The following is a 25,655-nucleotide window of genomic DNA, read 5'->3' on the forward strand; positions in this document are numbered from 1 at the left end:
ACAAAAAGACAGATATACAAAATCTTAGCATAATTTACTGTCATCTGTTTTAATGTATGTACCATTTCGGTCTAATGCTGTTCGGTCTAGTGAGGTTTCGGTAAAGTACTTTTCGGTCCAATGAGTTCGGTCTACTGCTTTCGGCCTAATGATTTCGGTCTAATTGTCGTGTACCATTTTCCAGGTATTATTAGAAGCCCTGTAAAAAATTGATAGTGGTAAGTTCTTTTCTGATGTATTTTGGCCGCTGAATCGAATGCGACTAGTCGCGATTATTCAAACAATGTTCTTATTACCCGTGTTGAGCTGCCCCCTCCCCCACTTGCAAAAATCAAAAAACAAATAGCCCTGATTTATGAGCTATGTATGAGCTCCCATATTCCGCAAACTAAAAATTTTGAGCTCGTTCCACTGAGCAGGAATTTGATACTTTAGTCAGCCCCCCCCCCCACTACTTAAAAATAGGAATATTGAATCGGTTTTTGCGGCAGAATTACGAGCTATTTATGAGCTCTTGAAATTATATAGTTTAGATTTTTGAGCTCATCCCCTTCACCCCCAAACAACCCTTTAATTGATTTAACTTAAGAGAAAAATGCTGAGAAAACTTAAAATATATCGTATTGCGGATATAATTCCTATAGCTTATATACTCTAAGAATAAACTATTAAATCACGGGCATTTCGATTATTGATCTACAACCCCTTCGCAAGAAAACCACCCTATCTTCCCGGCTTAAGGAAAAGTTGTACTTAAAATGCATTAAACTAATTATTTGGCGACTACATATCATTGAATAATTTATAAGCTTCCAAATTATGCGCATTTAGATCAGTAAATTGCAATTTATTTTGTATAGAGCAGTCACTGAAGGTAAAAATCAACGATTACCTTCAATTTCGGTGAACCTTCATCGATTTTCACGAAAAGTGGTCAGTGGTTAGAGGATACGTCAAGAAACAAAGGTGATATGGTACCACCTTGCGCCTTTACCCTGAGGGTGGATACCGCCCCTTCTCGGGGGTGAAAATTATTTTATTAAAAATAACTGCACAAATCAATAAAAGAACAAATTAAAAGCAAAATTTATTATATAAAGTTAATAAAATAAGTCAATACTTTTTAAGTTATTAAAGATCAAAGATTTTAATTATTCATGAAAAAAATGCATGTTATGAAGCGGTTTTTCGTAAATCACTGAAAAACTGTAAGTTTTTACAAAAAAGTTAATAGTAGTTTAATTCGTATAGCTTATATTCTAAGAATAAACTCTTAAATCACGCGCCTTTCGATTATAGAGCTACAACCCCTTCGTAAGAAAACCATCCCATATTCCCGGCTTAAGAGAGAGTTGTACTTAAAATAATTTAAATAAATTATTTGGCGACTACATATCGTTTAATAATTTATGAGCTTGCAAAATATACGCATCTCAATTATTGAATTGCCATTTTCTTTCTATAGTGCAGTCACTGAAGGTAAAAATCAACTATGACCTTCGATTTCGGTAAATCTCCATTCATTTTCACGAATTAACAATAACAACTTGGGGTTTTAACCTGGGGTATATGTCACACCTTCCCGGAGGTGAAAATTACTTTATTAAAAATAACCTCACAAATCGAGAGAGGGACAAATGTAAGCAAAATTTGTTATATAATGTGATTAAAATAAATCAATACTTTTTGAGTTATTAAAGATCAAATATTTTAATTTTTGTGAAAGAAAATGCATGCTTTAAAGCGATTTTTCATAAATAACTCAAAAACTGTAAGTTTTTACAAAAAAAATTTCATCACTAAAATTGAAGCTAATAAAAAATATAATAAATTGCTTACTTGAAAAACTCTTTAATGTTAATTTAAAGTAAGTTATTGGTAATTAAATGTATATTGTTTCTGCGACTATTCAAATCTAAGGATTCAAGCTTAAATAACGGGAAAGAGATGCATTTTATAACACTTAGGTACTAAATACTTGTCAGAGTACTTAGAAATACCTATCAAAAATGAGCTCCAGAAAAAGTCGATAGCATCAAAATCCGCTCACCAATTTTCGTGAAAATGAATGGAGATTTACCGAAATCGAAGGTCATAGTTGATTTTTACCTTCAGTGACTGCACTATAGAAAGAAAATGGCAATTAAATAATTGAGATGCGTATATTTTGCGAGCTCATAAATTATTAAACGATATCTAGTCGCCAAATAATTTATTTAAATTATTTTAAGTACAACTCTCTCTTAAGCCTGGAATATGGGATGGTTTTCTTGCGAAGGGGTTTGGAGCCCAATAATCGAAAGGCGCGTGATTTAAGAGTTTATTCTTAGAATATAAGCTATACGAATAAAAGTACTACTAACTTTTTTGTAAAAACTTACAGTTTTTCAGTGATTTACGAAAAACCGCTTCAAAACATGCATTTTTTTCACGAATAATTAAAATTTTTGATCTTTAATAACTTAAAAAGTATTGACTTATTTTAATAACTTTATATAATAAATTTTGCTAATAATTTGTTCTTTTATAGATTTGTGCAGTTATTTTTTATAAAATAATTTCCACCCCCGAGAAGGGGCGGTATCCACCCTCAGGGTAAAGGCGCAAGGTGGTACCATGTCACCTTTGTTTCTTGAGGTATCATCTAACCACAGACCAATTTTCGTGAAAATCGATGAAGGTTCACCGAAATTGAAGGTAATCGTTGATTTTTACTTTCAGTGACTGCACTATACAAAATAAATTGCAATTTACTGATTTAAATGCGCGTAATTTGGAACCTTATAAATTATTAAATGATATGTAGTCGCCAAATAATTAATTTAATGCATTTTAAGTACAACTTTCTCTTAAGCCGGGAAGATAGGGTGGTTTTCTTGCGAAGGGGTTGTAGCTCAATAATCGAAATGCACGTGATTTAATAGTTTATTCTTAGAGTATATACGCTATAGGAATTATATCGGCAATACGATATATTTTAAGTTTTCTCAGCATTTTTCTCTTAAGTTAAATAAATTAAAGGGTTGTTTGGGGGTGAAGGGGATGAGCTCAAAAATCGAAACTATATAATTTCAAGAGCTCATAAATAGCTCGTAATTCTGCCGCAAAAACCGATTCAATATTCCTATTTTTAAGTAGTGGGGGGGGGGGCTGACTCAGCCCCCCCCCCCCAATAAATTATTAAATTCCTGCTCAGTGGAACGAGCTCAAAATTTTTAGTTTGCGGAATATGAAAGCTCATAAATAGCTCATAAATCAGGGCTATTTGTTTTTTAATTTTGGCAAGTGGGGGGGGGGCAGCTCAACACGGGGGTTCTTATTTTGTTAACGAAATAATTGTTTGTTCGCTACAGCAAGTTTGTAGTCATTTTCATAGTATATTTATACGCTAAGTCGATTACCACTAATCGTGATAGCTTAAATCTTACCACGTTCCGACTTTGTTTTTAATAAATTATTGCAAAAATAACTGTTTATAGTACGTTTACTCACGGTTTTTGTTCTAGATTAAAAAAACACTTGGATTAACATTAAATTTGGCATACACGTAACTAACATGTCAAACAAAAAAAGTGATATTGTGCCGATGTGTGCTTTTACCCTGGGGGTGAGTTTCACCCCTTTTCGGGGGTGAAGAAAGATACCTTTAAAATAAGTCCGGAAGTAGACAAACTGATTCATTCTAAGCAACTTTCGTTCTATAGAGATTTTTCACTAACTCAATACTTTTCGAGTTATTTGCGAGTGGATATGTTGATTTTTCAACAAAAAAACCACGTTTTTAGACGGTTTTCCGTAAATAACTCAAAAAGTAAGTATTTGTTCAAAAAAAATTTTCTCATTAAAAATATAGACTATAAAAAAGTGAAAAAACTGGTTTATGTGTGAGGTCTCTAGACCCAGTAGAAGCTGAGTTGTAGCTAATGAATAACAGGTTCATATTCGTCAAATTCCAATTCTAATATTTCTGCATAAAATAACCAAAAAATGAAGCACTTTTTGAGGAAAAATCATTACAACTTTTCTAAACTTAAAATAAAAAGTTTATTCTTGTTTTTTAAAAAAGTATCTAGTATCAAAAATAAGCGAGTAACGCTCAAAATATAGTTGGTCCTTTTTTTTGGTAAAAAAATCGGGAAAATCACCTCCTAATTAGCCTCTCAAATGAAATTAATCATTACCGCTTCACAAGTTGCTTTAATTATGTTGCATTTATAATAATATGATCTATAAGTTTCATCGGCTCAAAAGTGCTTATTTTTGAAAATATCTGGTTTTAAAGTAAATTTTTTTAATTTTTAATTTTGAAAAAAATGCTTTTTTTCCAGGTTACTTAAAAATTGTTAGTGATACCAAAAATCTCAAAGAGTAAAAACATGTAGGATTTGCTTTCTGAATATTATTGTTTTTGGTTTTTCTGTAAGACAAAGACAAAAATGTGTATAGATTTTGATTTTGAAGACAAAGATGTGACTAGTGACTCGTTCAAGCTTTTTCAACTACAGCCCTTTCAAAAATAAGCACTTTGAACCGACGAAACTTACAGATCATATAAATACAACATAAGTAATTCAACTTGTGAAGCGGTAATGATTTCATTTGAGATGCTAATTAGGGGGTGATTTTCTCAATTTTTTTTCCATAAAAAGAGACCAACTTTATTTTTAGCCTAATTTGCTTATTTTTGATACTAGATACTTTTTTAAAACCCAAAAATAAAGATTTTTTTAAGTTGTAATGAGTTTTCCTTAAAAAGTGCTTCATTTTTTGTTTATTTTTTGTTGAAATATTCGATTTGGAATTTGACGAAAATTAACCTGTTGTTCATTAGCTACAATTCCGCTTGTACTGGGTCTACCGACCTCACACATACACCATCTTTTACACTTTTTTATAATCTATATTTTTGCCAAGAAAAATTTTTTTTTTGGAAAAATACTTACTTTTTGAGTTATCTGCGAAAAAAAGTCTAAAAACGTGTTTTTTTTTGTTGAGAAATGAACATATTCGCGTTGCAAAACCTGTCTATTTATCTAGGTACAAATTCCATCGAATCTTGGTGAAGTCTTGTACTCAGATAAGAGTAAAACTAATAGAAAATGAAAATAAGAGACAGTTTATAGTAGACCATAGAGCCTCTCTGAAAATCCATAAGAGGGTACGTAAGAGGATGATTGGTCACTTCTAATATGAATCGAAATATAAACTGCCTTTCACTGTCACATCATCAGTTCATTTTAGTACTACTACATATCGGTTTATACGCCATAGTCCTCGTTCTCCGCCGTTTTCCAATTGCCACTTCGTCCGATTGTTCCTTAGGTCCTATTCTATGTTTATTTCTCTCAGGTCTTTGTCTATTCCTTCTCTCCAACTTTTTCTCGTTCTACCTCCTTTTCTATTTCCTTCTGGTTGCCACTTTAGTATTTCCTTTGGTATTCGTTGTTCATCCATTCTTTGTGTTTGTATATGTCCGAATCAGATAAGTTCTTTTGTCGATAAGTCATCGGTGATTGTTCGTTTGATTCCCATTATTTCTCTAGTGTGTTCGTTGGTAATCCTTTCTCTTCTAGATCTTCCTGCAGCTCTTCTCCAAAAAATCATTTCCGTTGCTCTCAGCTTTGCTAGTGTTCTTTGTTTCAGTGGCCATACCTCACGGCTGCATAGAGTGATTACATTTTTTGTTTTCCTTCTTTTGATAATTCTTTAAAGTTTGGTGAGTAATTTGTGACAACACTTCTCAGTAATTCTTTCAAATGCTGTTTACTTAATACTGATAGGTGTTAGGATTTCACGACTTTTAAAAGGGAATAAAATGGTCCACACAAGTACGTTGTTCCTAATATGGAAATAATTCGACAAGCAACCTTTTTTAATTTAGGGTACTTCGATTCTGGTACACCAAAATTCGGCAATCGGAGTTGACTTATATATGTTTTATTTTCGAGCTTGATCTTCTTACGTCTCTATTAATCTAAATTTTCCAGGTGTTGTTTGGGTCATATATTGGCAATAAAAATTCACCTTATGAACTATGTATGTTCATTTCAAATGAATTCAGAAAAAAAAAGAAGAGACGAATTATCACATTTTAAGTCTTAAAATCTATTTTGGAGTTCGGTCAATCCTTCTGGCTTTTTTATATACTGGTTACGTTTTTCTAATTTAATATTGTAACAAATTTGTTTAAGTCGAGTAAAATGCTTAAAATGTGTAATCAAAATTACAAATTATATCCGTAGCAGGAGTTATACAAATCGGTCTGGAGTCAGTAGTTGATTTCTGACTTTTATGTCGTGCCACTCTTAATGTTCGTTCGCGCAGTATTCGATGTGTCATATCATTTTTAGCTTGGATGTAAATGGAATTGGTTACAAAGTTGCATTTTTGTTCTTTCATATTAGTTGTCAGTGATTTAAAAGACATTCGGAAACACATAAGGAACTATAATAATTTTTTTAAATAATAACACAAAATTGAAAAGGAACTCGGTTACATCAAGAGCCACCAGTAACCCTTTAAAGAGCCGCATGTGGCTCGCGAGCCGCATTTTGGCCACCCCTGATCTATAGGCAGACTGTATGGAAAGACCATAAAGGAAAAATTAGAAATATGTATATATATATATATATATATATATATATATACATATATATATATATATATACAGGATAAAATCGGAGAAGACCAGACAGGATTCACAGCGGGGAAAGCATGCCTGGATCACATTTACACGGTCAAACAACTAATAGAAAAATGAATGGCCAAAAATAGATCCGTCCATCTGGCATTTGTAGATCTTAAGAAGGGGTATGACTCGATACCTAGAACCAAGTTATGGGAAGCAATGGAAGACATCGAAATCCCACGAAGATTAATAAAAGCAGTAAAGAACTCTACAAAAATAACACAGTAGCTATCAAAACGGGTAATCGTATATGCAGTCCATTTAAGACGACAAAGGGACTACTACAGGGCAGCTCCACATCCCCTACCCTATTCAAAATATTCCTGGAAAAGACCCTGAAACCATGGAAAAGAAAGTGCGAAGGAATGGGTATACCAGTAAGGAATGAATATCTATATACCCTAAGTTTTGCTGACGACCAAATAGTGATCGCACATGACGAAGATGACCTCAGTTTTATGATGAGGAAACTGGAACAGAAATATACAAAGAATGGGATGGAAATAAACCTAAAGAAAACTGAACACCTAACAACGGAGAATACAGAAATAAAACAACTGGAAATAGACGAAGGTAAACCAATCAGAGGAACAGATAAGTACAAGAATTTAGGTTTTATAATATCAAACAAAGGAACAACTGAGTAAGATATAAATAATAGACTAGGACAAACAAGAGACTGCATACGAAAATTGAACCCGATACTGTGGGATAAGAACATCAGCATAAGAACACAAAGAAGAATATATAATACCATGACAAGAAGTATCCTCACTTATGGGTGTGAAAATTGGACAATAAATAAGAAAACCAAAAATAAAATACGAGCAACAGAGATGGAATTTCTAAGGAGAAGCTGCAGAGTAACAAGAAGAGATGGAATAAATAACATAGAGATTAAGAGAAGAATGGAAGTGAACTCAGACATAATAATATACTACATCGAACAGAAGAGATCAACCTGGTACCGACATGTCAGAAGAGCAGACCAAAATCGGTGGATAAACCGAATAACAGAGTGGAGTCCGATAGGAAAAAGGAAGAGAGGCAGACCCCGAAGATTCTTCAGAGATAAAGTAGATGAAGCAATGGAGAGAATAAATCTACAGGAAGGGGACTGGCAAGACAGAAAGAGCTGGAGAGAAAGGTTGAGTGAAGAAATACAGTGAAAACTGTGGAAATCCTTAGTATATATATGATGGATTGGTCCCATAAAATGTTGATTAACATTGTGATGGCTTTTCTACCTAACGTATTTCTTTCTCAGTTTATTTTTAATTATCGAATTATCAATACGCTGACGGTATTTTAGGAGTTATTGTTGTTCAATTTGTCATTGTTGAAGGCACTTATTAGAATATTGTTAAGGTTTCATGCAGCGGCAACAGTAAAGTGTAGGTTTGATAATAAAGCAATTTAGCTTCCGCTTTTCCAGACCTTAATTTTGTCGAACACGAATATAACTTTACTCGAAATTACCTCAAAATGAAATAAATATGCCAAGCCTGTGTCGAGCTGTAATTAATCCTGAATTGTAAACAAATTAGTATAGTTTTAGCTTGTATTTGATCGCTTTATTTTGATGAAAGAGCAATCTCCTACACTGAAATCAAGATGGATTCGTTGCTGATTAATAAGATATTATAACGATATACATAGACGAGGTAATAAAGCAAAAAACCTAACAATTTTTTGCAATTGGATATATCTTAATGAAACTTAATACATGATAAAAAATGGTGAAATAATAATACATGAAATAAATTAATAGATTTAAATCAATTTTTATTTACTCCGGACTACCGGTTTCGCTTTTTTACAATATGCAAAGCATTGTCAGGTCCCGGTAACAGTAAACTAAATGATGCCGATACAAGGAATGACTTTAAACCTATGTACTATCATACTTTTTGCTCCGTTATACAAGGACAATATGCAAAGATGCATGGAAGGAGAAAAGGATCCCAAAACATCGGGAAAACAATTTAATACTACCAATATATAAGAAGGGCGAGGAAACTCTTTGTGACAACTACAGAGCAATCTGCCTAGCTCAAGTAACTTCACAAGTTACACAATCAAATATACACAAAAAAATTGGAAAAAAGACTTAGAGAATATGTAGAACTAAATTTGGAAGAAGAACAAGGAGCATTCAGACCTGGAAGACAGACTAATGACAACATATTCAATTTAAGAAGAATGATAAAGAGAAAAATAGAAGAAGGAGAAGAGTTGTTTCTAACATTCATAGAGTTTGCACTGATTTTGTATCAATAGTCCAGAGAAATAAGGTTTTTGTCGGGACACTTAAGCAGCCAGGTTGAAAATGGATTTTTTGGGTACTATATACCTAATACATTATAAATACAAAAATGCCCGTCACAATTCGGACGAGAAACTTAGTTAATAACAAATAAGGTTCAAAAATGGCAGTTTCTTCGTTTAAATCGCTACAGGTACAAATAGGGTAATTATATATATTATTTAGAGTATTCGTATTTTAGTAGATCAGCCAAGGTTTAAAATGGCACTTTTCGAATTTTGGTCCGATCATTTTTTTGCTTCGGAAATTGCAATATAAGACTAAAATTTCAAAAATAAAAAATGTGCTATAACTTTTGCAAAAATGGTCTTAAGACTTTCATGTTGCATAAAAAGTTGAGTCAAACATTCCATATAATGCACAAAAAATTTTAAGACGATTCGTCAATTAGCTTAAATTTTATTCAATTTGTTTATCGCAAAGAGCTTTTTTTCGCAATGTTATTGTTCAGAAAATAATAATGACATAGCAATTCTGTGGAAACCACATGCAAGAAGAATAGTTATATTTTCAGAGTGTTGAAAAAAATCATTAAAAAATCGTTTTTATCACTCCGAAAAAAGTTTAGCAAAATAGAGTCATTTTTGGCTTATAAATAATTTGAATAGCTTTGTTAATATTGATATAGAGGAAATCTACTTTAGGATTTCAAAAGCTGGTATTTTTACACGAATTTTTAGAAAAAAATTTTGCCTAGGTTAATTAGGTTCAAAGTTAGCCACTTTTATTATTTAATTCGCAGTTACTTCTATATACGTCAAATTCTCCTGTAACAGTGTTAGTTACCATACTACTCCGAAACGGCTTGGCCGATTTTTATGAAATTTTACACGTATATCCTATAGGACGGAGAAGAGGTTTTAATCTATTTTTTATACCCATAAGTTATAAGGGGGGCTGCCCCCCCTGACATCTTTTTTTATTTTTTTGGAAAAAATTATTTACCTTAATTTTATATGATGTAGAATTAAAAAATATATTCAACCCTTAATTTTCACTCTTTTATCACCAACCCCTATTTGTTAATAGCCATATAATATAATATAATATATATTATAATATATATTATATAATATATTATATAATATATTATAATATATAATATATATTATAATATAATATATATAATATATATTAATAGCCATATAATATATTTACATCTATAAAATTCTCCTGGCACAGTGTTAGTTTCCATACTCCTCCGAGACCGCTTGCCCGATTTTTATGAAATTATATATGTATATTCGGTAGGTCTTAGAATCGGTCGTAATCTATTTTTCATATCCCTGAGTGATAAGGGGAGTTCCTTCTAACATTTTGTAATGTTAGTTGGGGATGTGTGTACATAACGTACTCTATAAGACTACATGTACATACAAATTAAAAAAATTATGATCAAAATCCATCAACAAGCTCCGCCGATATGAATCGCAGCATATGTTTGAATCAATTTCATTTTTTGAGTGCACGGATTTTATTAATTCCCCTCCACCGACCACGAATTAATTCCGTTCGGAGCCATTTTTAAAACTTTATTAACCACTCTGTTGAGGTTCAAAGTTTACTCAAACTTTTACACATTAACTATATATCTTCAACTTCAAAATAGCTCAAGTTAGGTTGCTTAATTGGTATAAACAAATTAGCCGTCAATTAAATAAAAAAAGTGGCTAACTTTGACCGTAATTAACCTAGGCGAAAAGTGTTTCTTTGAAAATTTGTATAGAAATACCAGTTTTTCAAATCCCAGTGTAGTTTTAGCCTACAGTCAATATTAACAAAGCCATTCAAATTGTTTATAAGCCAAAAATGACTATATTTTAGTAAAATATTTTCTGAGTGATAAAAATTACTTTTTATTGATTTTTTTAAATGCTTTGAAAATATGACTATTGTTCTTTCATATTGTTTTCACAGAATTGCTATATCATTATTATTTTCTGAACAATACCATTGAGAAAAAAAAGTTCTTTGAGAAAAACAAATTGAATAAAATTTACACTAATTGACGAATCGTCTTAAAATTTTTTGTGCGTTGTCCGTACTGTTTGACTTAACTTTTCATGCAATATGAAAAATCTTAAATTCATTTTCGCAAAAGTTATAGCAAATTTTTTATTTTAGAAATTTTAGTTTTATTTTGCAATTTCCGAAGCAACAAATGATCGGACCAAAATTCAAAAAGCGCTAGTTTAAACCTTGGCTCATCTAATAAAAGAAAAATATTATAAATAAGATATTTAAACATCCTATTTTTACCTGTAGCGATTTAAACGAAAAAACTCCCATTTTAACCCTTATTTGTTAATAACTAAATTTCTCGTCCAAACTGTGACGGGCATTTTTGTATTTATAATGTATTAGGTATATAGTGCCCAAAAAACCTATTTGCAACCTGGCTGCTTAAGTGTCCCGAACATGGTATATTTTTGCCTTATTTCCCTGGTGTACAAAGGACCCCGCAGCAATCCTTATGGAAAAGTGATCCCGGTTAAATTTAACGAAACTTTGGTCAATGAAAGTCCTCAGTGAGTAGATTAAAAAGTCTATGGCACCTAGGTCTAAAAAACTATTATTCTCGAGCTACAGCCCTCTGAAGTTCTTAAATTTAGGTACTCGGTTTACGTTAAGTTCACTAATTCACGGTCAAGTGAATGAAAATATCTATTACTGAAAGAAGATAGACTCATTTTCTTTATGCATATTTGCGTGTTGCATATGAATTCGTGGTCAAAAATACATGCATCGTATTTAAGGTTTCAGAAAACCTCCGAAAAGTCCTCAGAAAACTGAAAATGTGCTACTAGAGTGACGTAACAATTATTATATTTTCATGAATACTTCACACTTATCCAATACCAGTATAGCTGCAGTTCCACCTTATCTTTAGAAAACTACCGAACAGTGGCGGACTTAGGGGGGAATAAGAGAATTCCTCCAGTAACCAGAATTAAGAAAAAAATTGTTGAAGCATGATTATTACACGTTGAAATACATTAGCTTACATGCAATCTACTACAGACAGAAAAATTCACCCCAAATAACTCGACAGTTAGGAAAATAAAGGGAACTTATTGCACATGTTATTACCTATGTCTTTTATGTAGTTTGGGTTTATCTATTTTATATATTTTGGGGTTGGTGTTTTATTGGAAGTCGCCCACCTGGTGTTTTATTTGAAGTCGCCCACCTCCCACAAGGCAGATGTTCCGCCACTGCTAATGAAGTATCCTGATAGGTCGTTAGTTAACACGACATATTATGATGCATCTAACCGAAATCAGCAAAATCTTAACGTACAGATAGTCGAACATGACATAAACCCGATTTTTCCATAGAAGATTGTAATTAATATTTCGCGTTCACCTAATACCATGTATGTACTTTTTTTTCTTTTCGTATTGAGACTCCAGTATAAAGTCCATTTTCTCCTACTTAAGTCTTTATACTCCGTATAAAGTCCATTTTCTCCACTCATATGCTGGAGTTTTTTCTTTGCAAATCATCTAAGGTTAGCTATTTGCAAAAACTACTGCTTCGTCGGCATATCTAATGATTTTTAGAGGCACTCTATTCTGCATTCGTGAGATGTCTTGTTCTGCTCTAGCAGCACTTATTGTGGTTGTTCCTCAATTTTCTGATGGCGCTTCAGTCGCAGTGGCGGAACATTTGCCTTGGAAGAGGGAGCGACTTCGAATAAAACACCAACCCCTAAATACATAAAATAGATAAACTCAAACTACAAGACATAGATAATAACATGTGCAATAAGTTCCCTTAATTTTTTTAACTGTCGAGTTAGTTGGGTTGAATCTGTCTGTCTGTAATAACTTCCATGTAAGCTAACATATTTCAACGTGTAATAATCATGTTTCAACAATTTTTTCTTTAATTCTGGACCGTGTTACGGAAGGAATTCCCCTATTCCTCTCCCCTAAATCCAGCACTGTCCAGTAGTTTTCTAAAGATAAGGTGGAACTGCAGCTATGCTGGTATTGGATAAGTGTGAAGCATTCATGAGAATATGATAATTGTTATGTCACTCTAGCAGCACATTTTCTATCGCACTTCTTCAGTTTTCTGAGGACTTTTCGGAGGTTTTCTGAAGACTAAAATACGATGCATCTATTTTTGACTACAAATTTATATAGTGCGGTGGAATAAGTGTTGCCCCCCCCTGTTAACTTGTTTATTTTAAAAATATAAGCAAAACGCTCGGACAGGTCGATTTTTAAACTAACCATAGTATATTATAGCATCAACGTTTCGAACTTTACGCGATCCCTCTTCAGGTGACAGCCATAACTATGATTTTTCGAAATGGGAAAGTACATCATGTGACACCTCATTTAAAAGCTCATAAAATACTGAGTTCAAAAATGTATACTTTAATCCTGTTTGAGAGCGTAGGCCCAAAATTTCGGTCGAATTCTTTCTAAATGCAATCATTTTTTTCGAATCCTGAAAAAACTAATAAATATTTTTGAAAAATTTAAACGCAGAATGAAATATTACAGTATTATCGATGGTCCAAAGTCCCTGAGAACTCCTATAATGTTTATTTTAATAAGTCACAGTGGTGGAAAAAAGAGAAAATTTAGTGTGATTTTAATTTCAAATATATCATTCAAAAGAAACTTTTTGCTTATTCTAAGGGACTGTCAGCCCTCGGTAATAATCTAATCTTTCATTCTGCGTTTAAATTTTTCAAAAATACTTATTAGTTTTCTCAGAATTCGAAAAAAATAAATGCGTTTAAAAAGAGTTCGACCGAAATTTTGGGCCTGCGATCTCAAAAATGATTAAAGTATTATACATTTTTGAAATAAGTATTTTAAAAGCTGTTAAATGAGGTGTCACATGATGTACTTTACCGTTTAAAAAAATGAAAGTTATGCCTGTCACCTGAAGAGGTATCACGTAAAGTTCGAAACGTTGATGCTATGATATACTATGATTAGTTTAAAAATCGATTTGTCCAAGCGTTTTGCTTATACTCTTAAAATAAACAAGTTAACAGGGGGAGGGGGCAACACTTATTCCACTGCACTGTATGCAACACTCAAATATGCATGAAGAAAATGAGTCTGTCTTCTTTCAGTAATAGATATTTTCATTCACTTGACCGTGAATTAGTGAACTTAACGTAAACCGAGTACCTGAATTTAAGAACTTCAGAAGGCTGTAGCTCGAGAATAATAGTTTTTCAGACCTAGGTGCCATGGACTTTTTTAATCTACTCACTGAGGACTATCATTGCCCAAAGTTTCGTTAAATTTGACCGGGACCACTTTTAAATAAGGAGCTGCGGGGGGTCCTTTGTACAAAACTCCAGGAGACTCGGCCCATCCTGGGTACCATGTACCTCGGAGACTATCGCCATTATAATATTTGTATTCAAAGTAGTAATATTTAACTTAGCTCCGTCAATTATTTCCGAATTGAAAATTTATTATTTTTCACCACTTTTAAATGCACTTTGGAAAATATATTTTTCTTGTTCACCAATGCAATTTTCATTCCGACATTATTACTTTAGTTCCCAATATTTCCTAACGCTCTTACGAAATGAAGGCAACAAATTTTATTGAGACCATCCAACTGCAAAAAATTGGTAGGTTTTGATTTTTTTACTTCTTCATTGCCTTGTCCAATATGCAAAGAAAAGTTATGTACTTACAAGCGTTTCTCAAACACTTTTGTTTTGTTATGTTTATATTAAGTCGTTTATGGTATAAGATCATTTTTGCGATATTAATAGATAAAGATTAGGAAGATAGATTAAGGTATCTATTTTATTTTTAACAACAAATCTAATATTTAAAATCGTAAAATATTGAGATTCCATGTGATTGCATACAATCATTATATTAATGAATTAATAATGTAGTAAGTGTGTTTTTATTTTTGTTTAATGACAGGTAAGAATTTTTAACTTATTGACAAAAATTGTAACTGTTTAAAATTTATAGTCATTCTCTGTTAGATTATAATTATTATACTCAGTGAAGTCTTTTCTTCAAATAATATTTTCTTTATATTATATTATAAATAAAGTCCTAATACCTAATCAATGTATAATATTATGTATCTTCAATAGCTTCTTTATCGTAAAACAAACTTTGATACCTATATAGAGTTATATTTAATGGACGTATAACTATAGAGACACTGCGACACTGGTGTTTATAAAGAGTACATATAAGTAGGTATTGTACCTAGGATCAATGCTTTGCTCAAAAATTTCATATTTTTTATTTACAATAATAATATGAGATTTATTGTAACTTTCTTTACACACTCATTTATTTTTATAGAAAAAAAAAATAATTTACTCGTCGAAGCAATAAAGCACTGAATATCTGAAAAAAAAAACGACAAGACGGATCTTAATAATAGGGAAGTTATGAGGCTGGTAAATAGACCCCACTTTAATGAAATTGTTCCAATCTCAGGTTCTACAAGTGCTGGTTCGCTGAGAAAGGTAATTAGCTGATACCACTAAAAGTACCAGCGAGACTGCTTCCAAAAATGATAAATTTAGAGCAATGAATTATGATAAGATAAGAATTTAACACATTTATTCTAAATCAAACAATGAAATTAAAGAGAAGTGAAAAATATATACATATATAAATAATTCTTCCTCTGTATGAAAAAGAAGAAGATATATACGTATAAATAAAATAATATGTACCTAAATATAAATAATTATGAACAGTAAACAAAAATGACAGATTTTATAAACTAAATCTAATGAAAATGTCCGAACGAAAACTACGAGAAAAACTACGGTATTGTATCTAAACTTACATAAATGTTACTAAAATAGTCCGTTGACCGATATGTTTTTATATTATGAGCTCATAAATATAAATAATGTCCTTACCTCCAACTCAATACCAGTTGCCTAGGTATGACGAGAATTTCCACTCAAATTTTGCTACGAATCAGATGACCAAATTTACGATTACTAAATACTTAACGGGAGAGACTCTGGATATTTGTATCTTCTATTTAATTATCCTCTAAATTATAAATGTGGAGAGAAACACAAATATTTGTCTCTTTTGGGGTTATTTTTCTAATTTCTTTCTTGAACGAGATGATCTACTAATTACGGGAGATGAATTTTTTCTATGTTGTCACTTTTACGTTTTTGGGTTTTTGCTTTACGTGACAGAATCATATTTTTGACGTCACTAGAGATGGGAAATGCTGCATATGTACAATAATATAAATAAGGAACGTACTTCTTTGAATTTTGTGAATATTTTGTGAGGGTTTCGAACATATTGGCCGGCCTTGACAAGGCGATGTCTTGTCAAAATGTCTAAATACATTAATAAACTAAAAAACAAGAACAAAAAAAAATCTCGAAGGACCAGATCCCAGATGGATCAGAATGTAACCGTAAACTAAATCTTATACTACTGTGTAACAATGCTAAAAACTAAAATTGAATCTTAATACCTCTACTACTAATATGACTAGACTATCATGTCCTGGGCTATGGCATTCCAACTTCCATGAGTTTGGAATCAACAATCGGGAGAAGTGAAACACGTGTAATGGGCCTAACATACTCCCCGGATGAAGTTTTAACTTTAATAGATCGGACTAATCCATCCTTACCGGGATGCATATACGTAAACTGCAGACGCACAAGGCATGGGCGAACGATTCGGCTTTTTCCGATTAGCGGGTAGTAGAGTGCAGACGTACTTAGCCTTTATACGTCTGCTGTTTACTACGATTGATCGTGATGCCAATATACGTCTACAATTATTTAAGCCTGTTTAAAAAATGTAAATAAAACACAGTATATATTCGTATTATCAACGTTTTTAATTATCTTTATGTACAAATATCGAATTTTACGAATTCGGAAAGGAGGAAGACCCAACCCTTCGGTCCTAACTTAACTTTCGGGTATTAGAGTGTAGCGCACTCTACTACCCGCTAATCGGAAAAAGCCGAATCGTTCGCCCATGCCTTGTGCGTCTGCAGTTTACGTATAGGCTACCGGGATATGTCTCAATCACACGTCCAAGTGGCCAACAAAGGGGAGGCGAATCGTCGTCGCGTAAGATAACTAGATCATTAATCTGTATATTTTTAACAGGTTTACACCATTTAGGTCGATGTTGCAGTTGATGAAGATACTCTAACTTCCACCTTTTCCAAAAGAGTTGTCGAGCTTGACAAATTTTCTGATATATATTCAACCTATTCGAATTATGTTGCGAGAGATCTTTTTCCGGATGAGAAGTTAATGTAGTTCCAATAAGAAAATGCCCAGGGGAAAGGCAGCCATAATCATTTGGGTCATCAGAAAGTGGGGAGAGAGGACGCGAATTTAAAATACCTTCTATTTGGGTCACGATTGTAGAGAAAACTTCATATGTAACTGTGAGATTTTTCATTATTCGGTATAAATGCCGTTTCGTGCTTTTTACGGCGGCTTCTTGAAGACCTGCTCAATGTGGTGCCTTAGGTACTATAAATTTAAATTCTATTCTATTTGTTGCACAGAAATCCAAGATGCAATTAGAGTTTGCATTATTTGCAAAAAAGTGGTGCAATTCAACGAATCTGTTACTTGCACCAGAAAAATTTGTACCATTATCACTCCATATAAGGGCAGGATTGCCCCTACGTGCTATAAACCTTTTCAATGCCATTAGATAGGCATCGGTTGACAAGCTAAATTGACAATCTTGCACTAAAAAATTTTTTTGCATAAAATTGTTAATTTATGTTTTAAAATGTTATAGTTAAAATATTACATCTTAACAATGAATAGTGTACGTACAACATCTGATCAAAGTTCCGCGCCTAAAATTTCCGTTTCAAACAACTTCGAAAGCGATAGCTGGGGTCTGATGTCATAGGCCACTCGTATCGTTTGCCCGTTCGGTGGGCTATTGCATTTAATGCAGTTTGCCCATAGATAAATAATATAGTTGAAATATCTTGTTTTACTCTGTGGCAAAAATGATTTTTTCTGTGACAGGCAAAATATTAACATTTTATCTCTGTTGACATGTATCAAAAAGTTTTATGAAATTACTTTTGTCGTTTCTTGTGTTGAAGAACAAAGAAGAAAAAAGTAACTTAAAAATAAACAAAACTTTTAGTAATAAAAGTAAGAGTAACTAAAAAGTATTGGTGCTGCTATAGTATGCGGTATACAGTCGGGTTTCTACTATAGCTTGCGGTCTACCGAGGGATGCGGTGTAAGTATAAGCTGAGATGATAAAGATATTAACTTGTAAAATTACAATAATGATTCTTCTTATTTATGCGTATTATTAACTTTGTAAAGAAGGATTTTGTTGGCTATGTACAAGTTCTATCGGTACGTCTGCTAATCACCATAATCTTTTCTCAGAAGGCTTTGAACACAATAATTAAAGGCTTCAGTAGGTACTAATAAACATTACAATAAAATATAATCTTTATTATAATGCAAATTACACCGTAATCTTTTCCAGGATATACGAAATCCTTCGATTAGAGGTAGGTAGATCAAACCCACGGGGTAAACCGTATACTATAATATAATGGTACCAAACTATTGTTATAAACGGTTTAAACATGCTTATTAATAACTCTTACTTATTTGCCTTGACACCTCGCATTTCTCCAATAGAATAGCTTTCACTACTTTTTATAAAAGTTGCCACCATGAAGACATCAACAGTAGGGAAGTTGTCAGACTTAACCTCGTCCGTCATATTATGCGTTTTAAACTCTTTACAAAGTAGCACTCAACTTTATCAATTTCAGTTTAAAACTAAGCTGATTGGGGAACTACTTATTACAATACCGGGTGTCCACTTATATTTTCCCCCATTTTAACTGCCTATAACTTCTAAACGGCTCAAGATAGAAATATGCGGTTTTCGCTGAAATATTTTATTTTAGTAAAAGTTTTGTCTGAATGGATTGAATTTTTTTATATCGCTTTCAAATACGAAAAAAAATGGCGGATGTTTGAAAAAAACATTGTTGACTTTTTTTTAATGGAACATCCAGTTTATTTTTTGTAAATTGAAAGAAAGGTCATTCACCTATCCAGAGATGTAAAATTTTTCAAAATCGGTTGTCAAATCACTGAATAATTAATTTTTAAAATGAGAGGTGCAACGTGGGTATCACATACCTAAATAACATAACTAAGCAAATTGATATTATGTTAAGTGATTTCCACATTGCATTGCTCATTTTAAAAATGAATTGCTGTCATTTGAAAACCGATTTTAAAATATTTTATATTGCTGGATAGGAAAATGACCATTTTTTCAAGTTACAAAAAAATATACTGGGTGTTTTAATAAAAAAAGTCAACAACGTTTTTTTTTATCCGCCATTTTTTATTTAAAAACGATATAAAAAATGAAGAAACGGTTATTTACCTATCCAGCAATATAAAAATTTTTAAAATCGGTTGTCAAATGACTGAGCAATTAATTTTTAAAATGAGAGATGCAATGTGGAAATCACAATCATAACATAATATCAATTTGCTTAGTTATGTTATTTAGGTATGTGATATGCATGTTGCACCTCTCATTTTAAAAATTAATTACTCAGTGATTTGACAACCGATTTTGAAAACCTTTATATCGCTGGATAGGTGAATGACCTTTCTTTCAATTTACAAAAAAATATACTGGGTGTTCCATTAAAAAAAAGTCAACACAGTTTTTTTTTCAAAAACCCGCCATTTTTTTTTCGTATTTGATAGCGATATAAAAAATTCAATCCATTCAGACAAAACTTTCACTAAAATAAAACATTTCAGCGAAAACCGCATATTTCTATCTTGAGCCGTTTAGAAGTTATAGGCAGTTAAAATGGGGGAAAATATAAGTGGACACCCGGTATATAAGATGAACATAAATAATACCTAGGAATTTTCCATTAAAGACGATTAAAATGTAATATACCCGTGATACCTACCCTAATCGCGTTGTTTCCGACTGCTAAGTCCCGTTGACCGTGGCCCGTGACGTCGGACCAATAGAAGGACGTTCAAGAGCCTCCTAACATATTTGTACTTTATAGCATTTTCAAAGCGTCGTAATTAGCGTACGGGTTAAAAATATTTGTTTTTTTTTCGCATGCAAGCGTTTTAAGATCATGTTACGTTATGTTCTTTAATATCATTTTAATATTTAAAAAGTTATGCAAGTTCCCTATTCTTTTTGCATCCGATTTGTGAATGCGTCAGGTAACTTTGTGACCCCAAGCTTTGATATAATATTGAAAAACTGCATTTGTACATATGTTATAATAGTCAAAGCCCGAATTTCAGGCCCGCCTAGGTTTGACTAGGCAATCCTCAGGTCTGACTGACGGTCTTAGTCAAAGCCCGAAATAAATTACAATTTCGGCCTTTGGCTAGTCAAACCTAGGAGGGACTAAGTTGGGCAGGCAAAGGTCGAAATTTAAGTTTATGAAATCGGGGTTTGACTAGTCAAACCCCGATCAGATATTAAAATGTCTGTAATTTATTTCGGGCTTTGACTAAGACTGTCAGTCAGACCTGAAGATTGCCTAGTCAAACCTAGGAGTGCCTGAAATTCGGGATTCGACTATAACACATACAAAAAATGCGTTCTTAAAGTGCATCTCAAACAGACATTAAAAAGAAATTCAGAACTCGTGAATTATCGGCGGAAATGAGTTCAGTTTTGTTACTAGGGAGGTTTTTGGGGTCGCTCGGATCGGAGGTTTTTGGGTCGCTGTTTACCTCGTCTTTTAGAGTTTTTGGCAAATTAATTAATCGGGGTATTTTGGGGTCGCTTAAGACGAATATGACATCGAAAGTGATCTCTGGAGTACCTGGTACTCAGTTACTGTTTACTTCGTCTCCCAGAGTTTTCGATAATTTTGATAATTAGTCAAAACTTGATACTTGGGGGTTCCAAGGGGATTCCAGAAGTTGATGTAAAAAGTAGGTACCCTAGGAACCAGGTACCCTAGGAACCAGGTACCCTGGAGATCATTTTCAATGTCATCTTCTTTTTCAACGAGCCCAAAAACCCCCGAGTAATGATTTTTGACTAATTTTTTAATGAATTTGCCGAAAACTCTAGAAGACGAGGTAAACAGTAGGTACCCTGGGCACCAGGTACTCCGGAGATCACTTCCGATGTCATATTCGTTTTTAGCGACACCAAAACCCCTGAGTAATGATTTTTGACTAATGTTGTAATGAATTTGCAGAAAAATTCCAGAAGACGAGGTAAACAGTAGGTACCCTGGGCAACAGGTACTCCGGAGATAATTTCCCACGTCATATTCGTTTTCAGCGACCACAAAAACCCCCCAAGTAATGATTTTTGACTAATCTTTTAATGAACTTGCCGAAAACTCCAAAGGACGAGGTAAACAGTAGCAACCCTGGGCACCAGGTACTCCGGAGATAACTTCCGACGGCATATTCGTTTTCAGCGACCTTAAAAACCCCAGAGCAATGATTTTTGATTAATTTTTTAATGAATTTGCCGAAAACTCCAAAAGACGAGGTAAACAGTAGGTACCCTGGGCAGCAGTTACTCCGGAGGCCACTTCCGATCCCAGCGACGCCAAAAACCCCCCTAGTAACAAAACTGAACTCATTTCCGCCGATAATTGACGAGTTCTGAATTTTTTTATTATTGTCTGTTTGAGATGCACTTTAAGAATGCATTTTTTGTATGCACAAATTCAGTTTTTCAATATTATCTCATAGCTATGGGTCACAAAGTTTTCTGGCGCATTCACAAATCGAAAGAATTATTAAGATCCGTCTTGTCGTTTTTCTTTTCGGAGGTAAGGCCTATTTTAGTGCTTTATTGCTTCACCTATACTCTATTTAAAAATGTTTTTATAATATACTTTAAAGATCTCATTCATGTAGTGACACCTATACTACAATCACAATAAAGATGCACATTTGTACATTGTAAATCATGATTCGGGATTGCTCCTCGTAGCATTCAACGTGTCTGGGTTTGTTTATTTCTAGTGCATCTTTATTGTAATTTTAGTTTAGTATCAAGTTTGTTATATGCATTTAAAATTATTGTTGATTATCTACTTTTTATAATAAACCATATTTGCATATTAGACTCTCATTCTTATTTCAAATCTTTTCTATTCTCAGCAATTTCTTGCCAAGGCCAAGTACAACGAGGTGTCAGACAGGGTTGCGTGCTATTACCGATACTGTTTAACGTCTACTCTGAGGTAATATTTGTGAACGCTTTATCGCACTCTTCAGAAGCAATCGGGATAAACGGTCAGAGAGAAAATAACATCCGCTAAGCAGATGATACTGTTTTAATAACTGATTCGGACCATAGTCTCCAGATACTGTTAAATAAGGTTACTGAGAGTTGTGAGAAGATGGGGATGAAGTTGCTAAAAACTGCTAGTTGCTACTGCTAAAAACAAAGTTATGAAAATATCAAGGAACAAAAATTTACCCCTTCCAAATATGTGAAACACCAACAGCTTGAATACGCAAATCAATACAAATATCTTGGCTGCTGGTTTAACAATCAACTTGATTATAAACAATAAGTAAGAGCGAGAATCGAGGTAGGTCGACAAGGCTTTATCAAAATGAAAACTTATTTTGTAACAGTAGCATTAATATCAGCCTTATTGTTATGCATTGCTATGTATGGTCAATACTTTTGTATGGAACGGAGGCCTGGACACTTAACATAACGCTGATGAATAAGTTAGAAGCTTTCGAATTCTGGGTTTATAGGAGAATCTTGAAAATACCTTGAACAACCTACACCACCAACGAAGATGTTCTGAGGAGAATAGGTACAGATAGGGAACTGCTGAAAATCATTAAAGTCAGAAAAGTTAGCTACCTGGGACACATAATGAAAAAACGAAAAGTACCGTCTCGCGCAACTGATCATCCAGGGTAAGATTGAGGGAAACGGGGTTCCGGTAGGCCCCAGATTTCATGGCTTAGAAACATCAGAGACTGGACCGGCCTCGATTCAACATCCTTATTTAGAGCTGCATTGGACAGAGACAGATTTGCCAGTGTAGTCGCTAACCTCCTCTAAAGGAGAAGAAGAAGTTGTCTGGCATTCGTATTATTATGTATCAGTATCCAGCACATCTAAGTCGCTATGTTTTAATCAACATTACGACGCGATGTCTGGTTCATTAAACAGTTGGTATAATTCGAAATTATATCTCCCGTTTGCGCTACTGGCTTTGGTTGTATAGCTCCAAATATTTTGCGGAGTATTTTACGCTCAATATTCCCAAAAGTCTTTCATTTTTCGGCGTTAGAGTCCATTTTCCTGCCTCATATGTGAGGACCGGTCTCAGCAGTGTTTTGTATATAATAATTGTGTTTCTCTTGTCTAATAAGACAAGAAATGTAGATATATGTCGTAATCTCTGATTCTATGTATGCATGAATGTATATACCTAAACAACTGTTATGTTTCATGATGATTCACCTTCTTATTCTTCACGTGCCGTAAGAATTATCCGACGTTGGCGATCACCATTGCGAAGGCTTCTCGATCTTCTGCAATAATATTTGCATGTTCGTTTAAAGATGGAATTAGTACAAATAAAATAATACTTTGGATGGTGAAATAATTGAGAGAATTGAGTTTTTTAAATACCTAGGATCGGTATTACAGAGTAATGGGGAAATATATGGAGATGCCTGCAATATAATTAATCTTGGGCAAATGTTGGGACAACCTTTATAAATAATTAAACTTACACCTTCCTTGGGTAGATTTTTTAGCCATACTCAACTCTAGTTTTGTTTTGACTTTTGGATGTCTAGTAAGTTGTCAACTCCTTCCCTTCCTATGTGAGGATATGATTCAGAGATGTGTTTGTTTATACGCTGTGTTTATACCTATGGTTAAGCAGTCTGTTGAATAAGTATGGTTAAGTGGGGGGCTGAATTTATTATGTGTTTATTACATCACTTTTAATGGACAAGTTTAGGTTAGTGTATGTTTGTTGTTTTATTCTAAGATATTAAAGGTAGGTAATATTTATTTTATTATAGCGAAATAAATTTGAATAATTTTATTCCCCAAATAATAAACAAAATATAATAGAGCCATGTCAATCAGTAACTTTTCTACTAACACTGCCATAGCTTGAATGTTAGTCATACTGATTTTTATAAGTGCGGTATCTGCAGTTGAGTACCTACCAACTGTAATTATTAAGGTTGAATGTCTGGGAATATAAAATATAAGCAGAGCCTTCTTCTTCTTCAAGTGCCGTCTCCTCATCGGAGGTTGGATATCATCATCACTATCTTTACTCTATCCACCGCTGCTCTAAAGAGTTCTATAGAACTGCATCTAAACCAGTCCCTTAAATTCTTTAACCATGACACTCTCCTTCTTCCTATACTCCTTCCGCCTCTTATCTTTCCCTGTATTATCAGTCTTAGCATTTCATATCGCGGTCCCCTCATTACGTGTCCCAGATATTGTAACTTTCTTATTTTTATTGTGTTTATTATTTCGCATTCTTTACCCATTTCTCGCAGTACTTCCGTGTTCGTTTTCCTCTGTGTCCATGCTATTCTAAGCATTCTTCTGTAACACCACATTTCAAATGACTGTAGCTTATTTATGTGTTCTTGCTTTAATGTCCAGCTTTCAAGTCCATATTGTAGTATCGAGAACACGTAGCATCTCAAAGCTCTTGCTCTCAGTTCTAAGCTAAGGTCTTTGTTGCAGAGAACTGTTTTCATTTTTACAAACGCATTTCTTGCTATTTCTATCCTGGTCCTTATTTCTGTTGTTTGATCATTTTTCTCTGAAATCCAGGTTCCTAGGTATTTGTATTTATCAACCCTTTCTATCGGTACATTTCCCAAATGTATGCTTGTTTGTATGTTTGTTTTCTTAGTTATTATCATGTATTTGGTCTTTTTTATATTCATTTTTAATCCATATTCTTTACAGAAATTGTTTGTTTTGTTCAGTAGTAGTTGGAATTGTTCAGCAGAGCTTGCTATAATCACGGTGTCATCTGCATATCTTATGTTGTTAATAGATCTTCCGTTAATTATTATTCCTTCACTTTGAGATAGCAATGCTTCTTCAAAAATGGCTTCACTATATGCATTAAAGAGTAATGGAGACATAATACATCCCTGCCGAACTCCTCTCCTGATTTCAATTTCTGGACTGGGTTCGTTATCTATTACAATTTGTGCTCTTTGATTCCAGTAAAGGTTTGTTATTATTCGTAAGTCCCTTTTGTCTATGTTTTTTGTCTTTAGAATTTGGACTAATTTTTCATGTCTTACTTTGTCAAAAGCCTTCTCAAAATCAACGTAACAAACATGCACATCCACATTCATGTCCATGCATCTTTGAGCTAACACATTAAATGCAAATAACGCCTCTCTGGTTCCTAGTCCGTTTCTGAACTCAAACTGACTATCATCTATTCCTTCTTCTAGTTTTTTGTTTATACGACCATGTATTATTTTCAAGAATAATTTGAGAATGTGACTTATTAATGATATTGTTCTGTATTCACTGCAATCTTTAGCGTTTGTATTTTTAGGGATAGCACAAAAGGTTGAGAGTAACCATTGTTTTGGTATGTTTCCTGTTT

General features: G+C 33.3%; 1 protein-coding gene across 3 annotated transcripts in view; it reads left to right on the plus strand.

Moving 5' to 3' along the window:
• The window catches only part of LOC126893316 (rhodopsin, GQ-coupled), a 241,914-nt gene that overhangs the window by 108,054 nt on the left and 108,205 nt on the right, over positions 1 to 25,655 (plus strand). The window contains exon 1 of one of the 3 annotated variants that reach the window (XM_050663358.1): positions 14,848 to 14,935. The exons of the other annotated variants lie outside the window; for them this stretch is intronic. The gene's annotated coding sequence lies outside the window, so the exon portion shown is untranslated. Of the gene's footprint in view, positions 1 to 14,847; positions 14,936 to 25,655 lie in introns of those variants that run through there. 3 annotated transcript variants of the gene reach the window in all.

This window comes from Diabrotica virgifera, chromosome 10 (assembly GCF_917563875.1).
Source record: "Diabrotica virgifera virgifera chromosome 10, PGI_DIABVI_V3a".
NCBI classification, from domain to species: domain Eukaryota; kingdom Metazoa; phylum Arthropoda; class Insecta; order Coleoptera; family Chrysomelidae; genus Diabrotica; species Diabrotica virgifera.